This window comes from Triturus cristatus, chromosome 12, assembly GCF_964204655.1.
Source record: "Triturus cristatus chromosome 12, aTriCri1.1, whole genome shotgun sequence".
NCBI lineage: Eukaryota > Metazoa > Chordata > Amphibia > Caudata > Salamandridae > Triturus > Triturus cristatus.
This window is the reverse complement of record NC_140595.1, coordinates 234,210,790-234,222,165: the sequence shown is the minus strand read 5'-3', so window position 1 is coordinate 234,222,165 and position 11,376 is coordinate 234,210,790.

Sequence of the window (11,376 nt, the reverse complement as noted above, 5' to 3'; positions counted from 1 at the left end):
AGGAATGGAAGGAAGGGAAGGAAGGGAAGGGAAGGAAGGCAAGGGAAGGAAGGAAGGGAAGGAAGGAAGGAAGGGAAGGAAGGGAAGGAAGGGAAGGAAGGAAGGGAGGGAAGGAAGGGAGGGAAGGAAGGGAGGGAAGGAAGGGAAGGAAGGAAGGGAAGGAAAGGAAGGAAGGGAAGGAAGGGAAGGAAGGAAGGGAAGGAAGGAAGGAAGGAAGGAAGGAAGGAAGGAAGGAAGGAAGGAAGGAAGGAAGGAAGGAAGGAAGGAAGGAAGGAAGGAAGGACAAAAAGGGAAGGATAGCCCAAACCTATCCAAAGGGTATGAGAGTGCAATACAGGGTCAAAGAAAAGCATGTAGTAAATAAATGATAGAAGTAGCTGGATTGTGGATGGGTAATGCATTTTGATGTATTGTTCTGTAAAGAACTGAGTCTTCAACATTTTCCGAAATTGGAGTAGCACTGTGATGGTCTAGATGGATATGGGCATGTTGTTCTGGATTCTTGGTGCAGTGATGAAAAAGGCTTCCTGCTTTTTTTTCTTCTTTTTCACACTTCTGAGTTTACAGTTTTATAGGGTCCTGGCTGACAGTGCACCTATAATCAGATGGTGAGCTTGCCTGCAAGATAAGCTGGGATGCTGGTTGTAAATGATGCAGCTAGTTTTGAAGATGGTGCAGGCCAGTAAGGGGAGCTAATGGAATTCAATGGGATGATGTAATCATATTTCTTCAGGCTCTTATTAAGCCATGCTGCAGCATGTAGGATGCCTTTAAAAGCGTGCCAGTGTGGAGTCTTGGAGATCATGGAGCAAGGCACTACCGCCATCCAGATGTGAGTACAAGTGTATGAACAGCAGTTCTGAAGTATCTTTTAGGAAAACTATTTTACTTTTTGTGAAAGACCATAATATCGTATTTTGTGTAAATGTGTGACTTGATGTTGAGGTTGGTGTCCTCAGTGAAAGCAAGTAACTTAGCATGCAGTGAAAGTTAGGGTTGGAAGCTGTCAAGTGTTGCAACATTGAGCTAGGTTTGTACTGATTTTGTTTGTTGTTCTTGAAAAATAACAGGAATTCTATTTTGTAGGATATCTAGGTAGGAGGAAAACCAGTGACAGACATCGCTGATGAATCCCATTTGAGACTCCGGGGTACGTATGAGGGGATGTTCGACCGTCCAGCAATATCAAGAGGCATGGCTCATCTTTATCTGTGTTCAGGAGGGCATAGTGTATAATGTGCAAGGCAGTGGTCTCCATGCTGAAGCATGATCTGAAGCCAGACCGGTACTCGTACAGGAGCTGGTTATCAGTGATATCATCTTAGAGTTAAACAAAGATTGCTCTTTTAATGATCTTGCCACTGAATGGTAGATGAATTTTGGGCCTGTCTTGAGAGCTTCTAGGAAGATGCCTTAAGTGAGGGCAGTATCGATAAAGGTGAGTAGGTGTGAGAGAGTATCCCCATACAGAGCTTTGTTGAAAGATGAGAGTAAGACATTGTCTTCATAAGATGTGACTTTGAGGGAGTTGAGTATCTCAGTGAGATCTGTAAGAGATAGATATTTGAAGGCTGACAATTGCAGGATTCTATGGGAAGGAGTGGGCATAATCGCTGAAGCAGCCCTTATTTTGTTGATGCGCTGTGTGATTTTCTGTATAATTTCACTTGAAAGAGGTTGATGTCATTGGAGTGAAGAATAGGTGGGCCTGGTAAGACTTAGTTGTCTTGAAATGCGTCTGCTTCTCGTGATGGCTTCATTGATGATGTTGGTATAATACTTTGATTTGGCGGATGTAATGATCTTATGTGTATTCTGCAATGGGACTTCAGTATCATCAGGTAATCAAAAGTTCTGTTTTTGTCACATTTTCTTTCCTCTCTGATGATGGATGGTTTATTGTCAGCAAGGTTTTAAGAGTACCAGAGTACTGAAGGCTTCGGTTTGCACTTGAATATTTTAATTGGGGTGTTTATATTCACATAGTTTTACAGAAAAATATTGTTTCGAAGTATGTGTCCCATCATCTATCTGCACAGGAAATGCAGCAATGTCACTTCCTATGCAGATGGATGATGGGTCATACAGTGATGTCATTTCCTATTCTGATTCATGATGGGCAGTTAAGTCCTCTTTCTTGGCTTCTTCTTTTAAAACCAATTTAGATGGGAAACCAGTGATGCCACTTCCTGTGCAGATGGAGGATGGCAAATCCAGTGAATTCACTTCCTGTACAAATGGGAAATGGGCAATGAAGTGTCCCTTCTTGTGAAGGTGGATGATGGGGAATCCAAGAATATAACTTCCTGTAAACGAACATATGGACAGACAAATCTAATCTTCCCAGCAAGGGACTGATAAAAATATCTCTACAGTGACCTTTCCAACCAAATTTTGTTGAACTGATTTTGACAATGATTTGCTGCTACGGTTTGGGCTTCCCACAAGAATGTTGGGGACATGTGCCACAATATCAGTGTTTGATAGTGATGGTTAGAGCAGTGATGGATTACTGACTGTCCAGAGGTTGGCTTAAGTGTTGTGGGAGATGGGGCACATTTGGCAATTGGTATTAAGGGCTACCACAGTATAACATGTTTGAACTGCGTTTTCACTGTAGAGACCAAGCTAGCCATATTGGAAATTCCAGACCTAGTCTTAGTAAGAGTCATGTCTCCAATATTCACAAGGCTGCCAACATGACCTCAAATTAGTTTCTTAACTCATGCCACTTTCAGTCCATCAGTTAATCCCCACGAAAAATACACTAATTTATGTGACCGACAAACTGCCTCCCTTACGCACCACACCAGTCTCCAGATGTAAAATCCATCACAGTCTGTGATACTCACTTTGTCTTTCCCTCCCAAGCAAGCAAAGTATCTAGAAGAGAAGAGCCCCTCTGTATGAACAAAGAACATGTACACCACTTAGACATAAAAATAGCACCAAACATTCCACATCTATTTCAGATAAACTACCTGCCCATTCCGATTGAGAACGAGAAAGGCCTTGTGCTATAGGCTAGACTCTTTATATGCTGGTTGAGGAGGATAAAGATGGCAAAACTTAGCATCTTATTAAGGCTACTCTGTGTATTTCAGGCCTTGCCCATATCTGTAGAAAATCTCTTTCTAGCCCACATAAAGTAGTTAATATTGAGTTTCATATGGGGAAAAACCAATTTATTTATTTATTTATTTATTAAGCTTATTAAGCGCGACAGATACCCAAAAAGGGCTTCCCGGCGCTAGGCAGAATACTGAACCAAAGAGACAGGAAAGGGCAATGGGATAAAAATCTGAAACCGATCACTGGTTAAAAAGCCAGGTCTTTATGGCTTTACGGAAGTAAGTGTACCTTGTTTCTAAACGGAGAGGTTGCGGAAGGGAGTTCCAGAGCTTCGGGCCAAGAAGGGAGAAGGATCTTCCTCCCATCCTCGCACGGAAAGTCTTAGGAACACAAAAGAGACCTTGTGTGGTAGATCTCAGGCATCGTGCAGGCATGTAGGTGTGTACAAGGGTTTGAAGGTATTTGGGAGCGTAGCCCCACTTTATCCTATGCATGAGGCTGAGGGTCTTGAATTTGACCCTGTTGTCAATTTTTAGCCAGTGGAGTGCCTTTAAATGACTGGACATATGGTCTCTTCTGTTACACTTACGAAGCAGTCTAGTTGCCGCATTCTGTACCAGTTGGAGACGCCGCATGACTGCCTGGGATGCCCCTAAGTAAAGGACATTCACATAGTCCAGACGGGAGGTAATTAATGCATTGATCACTGTCTTTTGGGAGTCATCAGGGAGCATCCATATGATTTTCCTGAGCCATCTCAGGATTGTGAAACAGGTGGCTGTGAGATTGTTAACCTGGGGCTCCATGGTTAGGCCACTGTCGAGGATAATGCCCAAGTTCCGAACTTGGTGTGATGGAGTTGGCAAGGGGCCCATTTCAGATGGCCAGTGTCTGGGATTCCAGAGGTTATGATTGGGACCTAGACCATAAACTTTCCTGAAGCTCCTACATTACAGCAACGACTGCAGTATGTGGGTGCAGTGTGTGTTCCTGTACTAGCAGCTCAACTGTGGGTAGCAATAGTGGTCAAGATCTGACTGTGAAACAATTGAAATAATGTGACTAATGCTATGTTGGTAGGCCCTTAGAGGAACTAATATAGCTGGATATGAGATTCAGACTACCTACCACACAACTAAGCACTCTGATTTATACCATCCTCAACATCTGGGACGCACTGGTAGGAAGCAGGAGGCTTACCACGTTTCCCTCCCCCGTACATCTCGATCCATGTTAATTTTGAATTTCCGCCTACTTTGCTGATCTTCAGCACCTTGATGCCCTCGGGTGATTGCTATGCCCTATAAATATATAATTGCTAAATCAAATCAAATCAAATTGCAGGAACAACCATTTCCAGAGTGGTGGGAACAGGGCTATAAAATGATTTCTGATATGTTGCAAGATAGCCAAGATAAATTGTTCTTACATTATAGAACTGGATTTTAGTTTAATGAGAACGAGAGATTGACATATGGCCAAATCAGACAAATGAGTACTTGCAACTGGAGTCAGGAGGGATACTTGAAATAAGACAAAGTTTGAGACTGCATTTGCTAGATTAATAGACAGTCAGCGAATGATGTGCAAGATATACTTTTTACTCCTATACCACGATGCACATGGCGACATGTTGCAATGGGCTAGCATTGGGTAAACAAATCCCTGGGAATTAGTAGGAACTTCAGGGCAGAGATATTTATGTCTGCTCTTCTTCTGTTAGAGAATGCGGGAAAGATTACAAACCCCTGTAGAGCTGGCATTACTCCCCTGATGCCTACACAGTATATCAACCCGACCCTGATGGAACTCAATTGGCTCGCACAATGTTCAAATCAGTGTTCCACTTAATCAGTAGCTAGGAAACTGCAGGTGCACTTTCTAAACTATACAGTCAAATATGTCTCAATTTCAAGTCTTTTGGTGCAGCAATTGGGGAGGAGGGATTACCAAACGCTCTCCAAAAGGAATATTCACCAAAACTGTGCAAGACAACCTTGAGCACTCCTTTCACAGAGTAATTTCTTAGTGTTTCAATTCTTCTTTATTCTGTAAATTATTTATCCGTTCTAGCCAACATGTGTTTTGTCCTCACTGACTGGTTAGACATCATAATATATATATAACCAAAATTAGTCCTTCTGTTCACAGACCAAATTACCTGCACCACGTGATTTACAAGACAAACAAATAGAAGACATCAAAAGGAAGGTGCATTATCTCATTGTGGATTTTGCAGACAATGTAACGTTTGAATGCGTCACCCGTGTCCATCAATGAATTAGCACGATGATGCCATATATCACATCAAAAAATACACTATAACCGGTTTGCTTCCCTAACAGAACCCAATGGAAAAGCAAGACCATGTGTAATGTGTAGGTACTACCAAATATCAAGTTTCCATGCAGATTCAGGCGTCTATATCAGAGTATTTACATGTCATAAAGCTCACTTATTAGTAAATTGAGAGTTTTCAAGTCAAACTGCACCTTTCTTCAATGCAAGACCTAAATCTGTTTAAAACCATTCCATGAGTCCACTATTCTGTGAAATATTCCCCTCAATGTTAAAGTTACCATGGATTTAAACATACCACATTGGAGTACAATACAAAATGTAGTCCCTCCCCAAATTTTCATATTCATAAGTGTCTCTGTTATCTGCCATAGTATCCTTGTATCTAGCCACACCTCCAAATGATTCTGAAGTAAAAAATGAAGAATTTGTATTAAGGCCCAGATTTATCATACTTTCACGCAGCAAGCCACCTTGCTGCATTGCGTGAAAGGGCAGGAATGCGCCGTATTTAACATACAGCACATTCCTGTACTTTTCTTCCACTGGTGCACATTGTGCTGCCTTGCGCCAAGGCAGGCACCCTTCCACATGATGGAAGGGTGCCTGTGTTACAGGCGTGAATTGCTTTTGTGCAGGAAGGGACCCTTTAGAGATTCTTTTTCCTCCTGCTACAGAAAGAGTAAAAAAACACAAGGAGAAATAAAGATATTCCTCCTTGTTACATCTCCCCTGGGGAGCCATAGCATTTTGGTGCATTCACAGGTCTACCACTAATGGTAAATCTGGGAGTGCGCCAAAATCCTTGGGGGGATGCGTAGGAACACCCACGCTCCACCCATAGAACACCTCCCTGGGGCAGAGTAAAGGTAGGCAGCGATTTGCGTAGCTTGATAAATCTGACTTTAGTGTTTTGTCGCCCTTGTGCACCCTTGTGTGGTACAACGGTGACGCAACACTATGATAAATATGGGCCCATGTGTGCTAATCTATCAAAATACGAGATGATGTTTCACTCTGTCAAGATAAGTTATCATGATCTACCTTCCCACAATGTTGTTCTCAGTAGCCCAATCATCTCCATACTGCTGCGTGTGTGTGAGACGCTCTACGTGGGTGCCATGTTGATTAGGGTTTAAATACCCAGTCTCCAAAAGGGGTTGGGGTGGTTTTCAGCCCTGCTTCCTGGGCTTTTCAGACAACTGGTGCAGTCTGGAGACTGCAGGAGATAGAGATTGGTGGTCACTGGGCAAAGGCGAGGCTTAGGGTTCACAGTAGGCGACAGTTGAGCTTTCCCTCTCCTTTAGATCTTTTCTCAAGTGATATGCCGGTCAGCAGGAACAGTTTTAAAAGTCCAGTGCGGCAAAATTCCAATGAGGTAACACAAATACGGCAGGCCAGAATGAAAAAGTAAGTGGCGCTCTCCAAAAAGTGATTGGCGCTCTCCTTGCTCTTGGGAAAGCGGGGAGAGACAATCTGATAAAGCCTGTTGTCCTTGACCAGGCATGGTTTCCCAGGTGAGGGAGATTAATGGGGCGGTCGGCGGGAAGCATAAGCCAGCTGTTATGGCCTGCTCGCCACCGAAGCCTAAACTGTCCAATTTGGTGACGGTGCCAGGAGGTGTGAAAGGAGAGGAGACCCTCAGGGGCTGAAAAGCCCCACCAGGCAGCTTTGCTGAAAAAGAAAACAAGCATTGGCAAAGCCAATAGGTCTCGCTTTTGGGACCTTCTAAGTATTTAGTTATGCAGCACAATATCCTTGGTGCAACCACATCAACTGTTGCATGGCTAAACACTTATAAGGTCCCAAAGGTGAGACCTATTGGCTATGCCAATGCTTGGTGTGGTTGTGTGTGGTTGTGTGTGTGTGTGTGTGTGTGGTTGTGTGTGTGTGGTTGTGTGTGTGTGGTTGTGTGTGTGTGGTTGTGTGTGTGTGTGGTTGTGTGTGTGTGTGGTTGTGTGTGTGTGTGTGTGGTTGTGTGTGTGGGTGCGGTTGTGTGGATGTGTGATTGGGAGTGGTTGTGTGTAGTTATGTGTGTGTGTGTGTGTGTGGTTATGTGTGTGTGGTTGTGTGTGGTTGTGGTTGTGTGTGTGTGGTTGTGGGTTTGGTTGTTTGTGTGGTTGTGTGTGGTTGTGTGTGTGGTTGTGTGTGTGTGTGGTTGTGTGTGTGTGTGTGGTTGTGTGGGTGTGGTTGTGTGGGTGTGGTTGTGCATGTAGTGTGTGTGGTTGTGTGTGTGTGTGGTTGTATGTGTGGTTGTGTGTGTGGTTGTGCGTGTGGTTGTGTTTGTGGTTGTGTGTGTGACAGTAATACTAAAAGCATCTCAAAATAAAGGAACACAAACATTGAGTTTGTGGAAAGAGACAGCACGTTGTACGTCAAACGGGCGCAGCAACGCATTGACACAACAACAAAACAAGATCACTTAGCGAAGACTGAGTGCTGATAATGGATACACACAGCCCATCATCTTAAGAGTTCAATTGCAGCCAATATGCACTCAAACCTGCCCCCTCCTTGTGAGTTGCACCCCATATTTCATTGCTGCACCCACCATAGCGCTTTGAGATCTAATGCGCTACATAGGTCTAATCGACTAACCAGTCGCCAACATGCTGTGCTTTTAAAGAGAATGTGCCAAAAGTTTCCAGCTTCCTCATCATGTCCTCATGAAAGCACCAACGAACGGACTCCCTAAATGGTGCAACGGACATGAAGCAGCCGCTGCGATCAGAAATAAACACTGTGAACTTGTTGTCCAGTTTCACTGTAACATTTCCTTAATGTTCCTTAAGTCAAGTCACAAAACAGTAATACTAAAAGCATCTCAAAATAAAGGAACACAAACATCGAGTTTGTGGAAAGAGAAAGCACGTTGTAAGTCAAACAGGCGCTGCAAAGCAGTAACATAACAACAAAACAAACAAGATCACTTAGCGAAGACTGAGTGCTGATAATGGATACACACAGCCCATCATCTTAAGAGTTCGATTGCAGCCAATGTGCACTCAAACCTGCCCCCTCCTTGTGAGTTGCACCCCATATTTCATGAGTTGTAACTGCTGCACCCACCATAGCGCTTTGAGATCTAAAGCGCTACATAGGTCTAATCGACTAACCAGTCGCCAACATGCTGTGCTTTTAAAGAGAATGTGCCAAAAGTTTCCAGGTTCCTCATCATGTTCTCATGAAAGCACCAACGAAAGGACTCTCTGAATGGTGCAACGGACATGAAGCAGCCGCCGCGATCAGAAATAAACACTGTGAACGTTGTCCAGTTTCACAGTAACATTTCCTTAATGTTCTTTAAGTCACAAAACAGTAATACTAAAAGCATCTCAAAATAAAGGAACACAAACATCGAGTTTGTGGAAAGAGAAAGCACATTTTAAGTCAAACGGGCGCAGCAAAGCATTAACAAAACAACATGTTCTTTGATGTTTGATGTTCTTTGAATGAGAACATCAAAGGGGTGCCGCGAAAGTGATCGTGATCGCGGGCGCTTAATGAGCATGACGAGGCTTGCCATATGGTGCCTCTGGTCCTAAGCGCGTGCCCGCGCACATGCACTGTAGCTCTAGGCTGGCCATGGTAGCACTTTTTTGAGCCCTCACAAAAAGTCTCGCCAGACCAGCGCATGCGCAGGGTAAGGCGAGACCTAAAAAGGAGGGGCAGAGAGGAAGCAGTCTCAGGTAGCCGGTGAAGGGTTTGGGCTGCAGGAGGCAGCAGCGCTTGCCCTACCATGTGATGCATGGAGGACTGCTGGGTCTCCCGCAGTATCGTCGTGTGTACAGGAGGTGGTGTGAGCAGTGGAGGAGGTGGGAGAGGCTGCGGCTGAGCAGTGTATGCTCCTTGACTTCTCCAGCCTGCATACGCCGGCAGCAAGACACGAAGGAGGCAGTATCATGGAAACAGAAAGATAACTCATCAGAGCAGCGCCTCTGAGAGAAAGGAGACTAGAATTACCAGATTATTTGAGGATTTCGGCTAATATTTGAAATGGAGAACAGATGAGGGTTCATAAGCCAGGTGCCCTTAAGGTAGACAGGAGTTTGTTAAGGGGACAACGGAAGGTAAAAGGCTTGGGGAAGGTGGAGGAGAGGGGAATGGAAAGTGAAGGTGATCTTGGTCGGAGGGATAGGGAAGGTGAGAAGCCACGACCTTCAGATACTATTAACCCTAATTACATTAAGCATCTGAGGCCAAGTAGGGCGCAGTGTGGTGAATGGGGCGCTGGCAAGTGGTTGTGGGTGCCAGATGTGGTGGCAGGGGACAGATGACTTAGGAATTTTCAGCACTGCTTAGCTGGGAGACCTTAGTGCGGCTCAAACCTCCCACTCCAAAGTTAGAAATTGTGCCGATTCTGGGACATCGAGGGACTGTGGAGCATTGTTGGGTAGAAGGCTATATGCAGCCTCCTCCAGTCAGCAGGATTTATACCAGGATCTGTATGACGCTCACTTTGGAGATAGAGGAGAGGGAGATAGTGAGGTGCCTGGTATGAGCATAGCGTGAGTTTGTGTGCAGGTGTGCCTGATGAATGTAACGGTATTGGATTATGAAGATGAAGAGATTGAGGAAGGAGAAAAACAGGATAATAAGGGTCAAGAGTAAGGGTGGTGGAGCACGCCAAATGATTTGTGTCACGGGTGTACGGAGACTATAAGGCGAGAAGATGTTGGTGTTTTTCAGAAGACGCCGCTGAGGAAAGGAGTTCTTGGAGAAGTTTCAGTCCAGACAATTAGAAATTGGCATCAAGAATTTGGGCTTTGGAGTTAGCCCGACTTGGAGGCCAGATAAGGAATTACAAATGGCAGACAAATCCAAGAGGGATGTGGTGGCAGTACAATCAGTGGGAATGGGTGACGCAGACTTAAGTTGGTATGTTAAGGATCAGGACACAGACACGGGTGGGGATGAGAAGGAAGGGAAGGTGCAGTAGCGAAACACAGTAAAGGTCAGAGGAAAAGGATGTGCAAGCAAAGGACAAGGGTGGTGGGGCCAAAGAAAGCGAGGAGATTTAAATTATCCTATATGGACATTACCAAGCCCTAGGGTCCCATTTAATGTCATTGACAAAAAAGCGTATCTGGAAAGGGGAGTATACAGAAGTAAGCTTTTGCACAGTAAGATTAGAGCGAAAAATGGTTCAAAAGAAGAGGAGTAGTAACTGTCCAAGAGTGCTGGTTCAAATAAAGAATTGGACAGCAGTGTTCCTGATATATGTCAGTGTATATTGCAAACAGTTTCAGGAAAATTGTGTAGCCCTCTTTAAATACACAGATAATGTACAGAGGGCACAGTTGACCTTCCGGGGTTGGGCAAGGGTGTGCCACAACAGGGCATTGCAGTGGTTGGTCTGTAATTTATAAGTCCTCTCAATGCTGTCCCACCCACAAGGAGGGTTGGGTGCAGTTCGCAGGGGATAGGCAGGAGGTTCTGGTGCATACGGAGTCATGGAACAGGGAGTTTTTCCGTTTCTGGCATTAACACTCGAAATGTGGGGGAAGCACCCAGTCGGGAGGTTTCGGATCACAAGGTGGTATGGGGAAGTAGTGACAGACTTCTAGTGACAGAGGTAGTGGGAGGGGTGGACAGATTACCATGGTAAAAGCCTTGTACACCTACTAAACTGTACAGATTACGATACTGGACATCACAGGTCAGTGCATTTGGGGACACACAGTTATACTTGAATGGCTTTGAATTTGGTTTCAAGTTAACGTATACAGGGCTGCAAGAACAGCGATGTGCAGAAAATCTGTGTTCGGTGCATGGCCATATTCCTCCATTTAGGCATTAGGTTTTAGAAGCAAAATTCTCTAGAGCTTCATTATTAAACAGTTATTTCAACTTTCTATAAGTTAATGAAGCTCAACAGTTTCATTAAACATTTAAGGCAAAAACTTGAATGCTGAATTCAAACAGTTTTTGAACGATACCTCTATCTATTCAGCAATTCATTCAGAACCCATAACACATAAGAAGCAAAAGTATAAATTGAACATT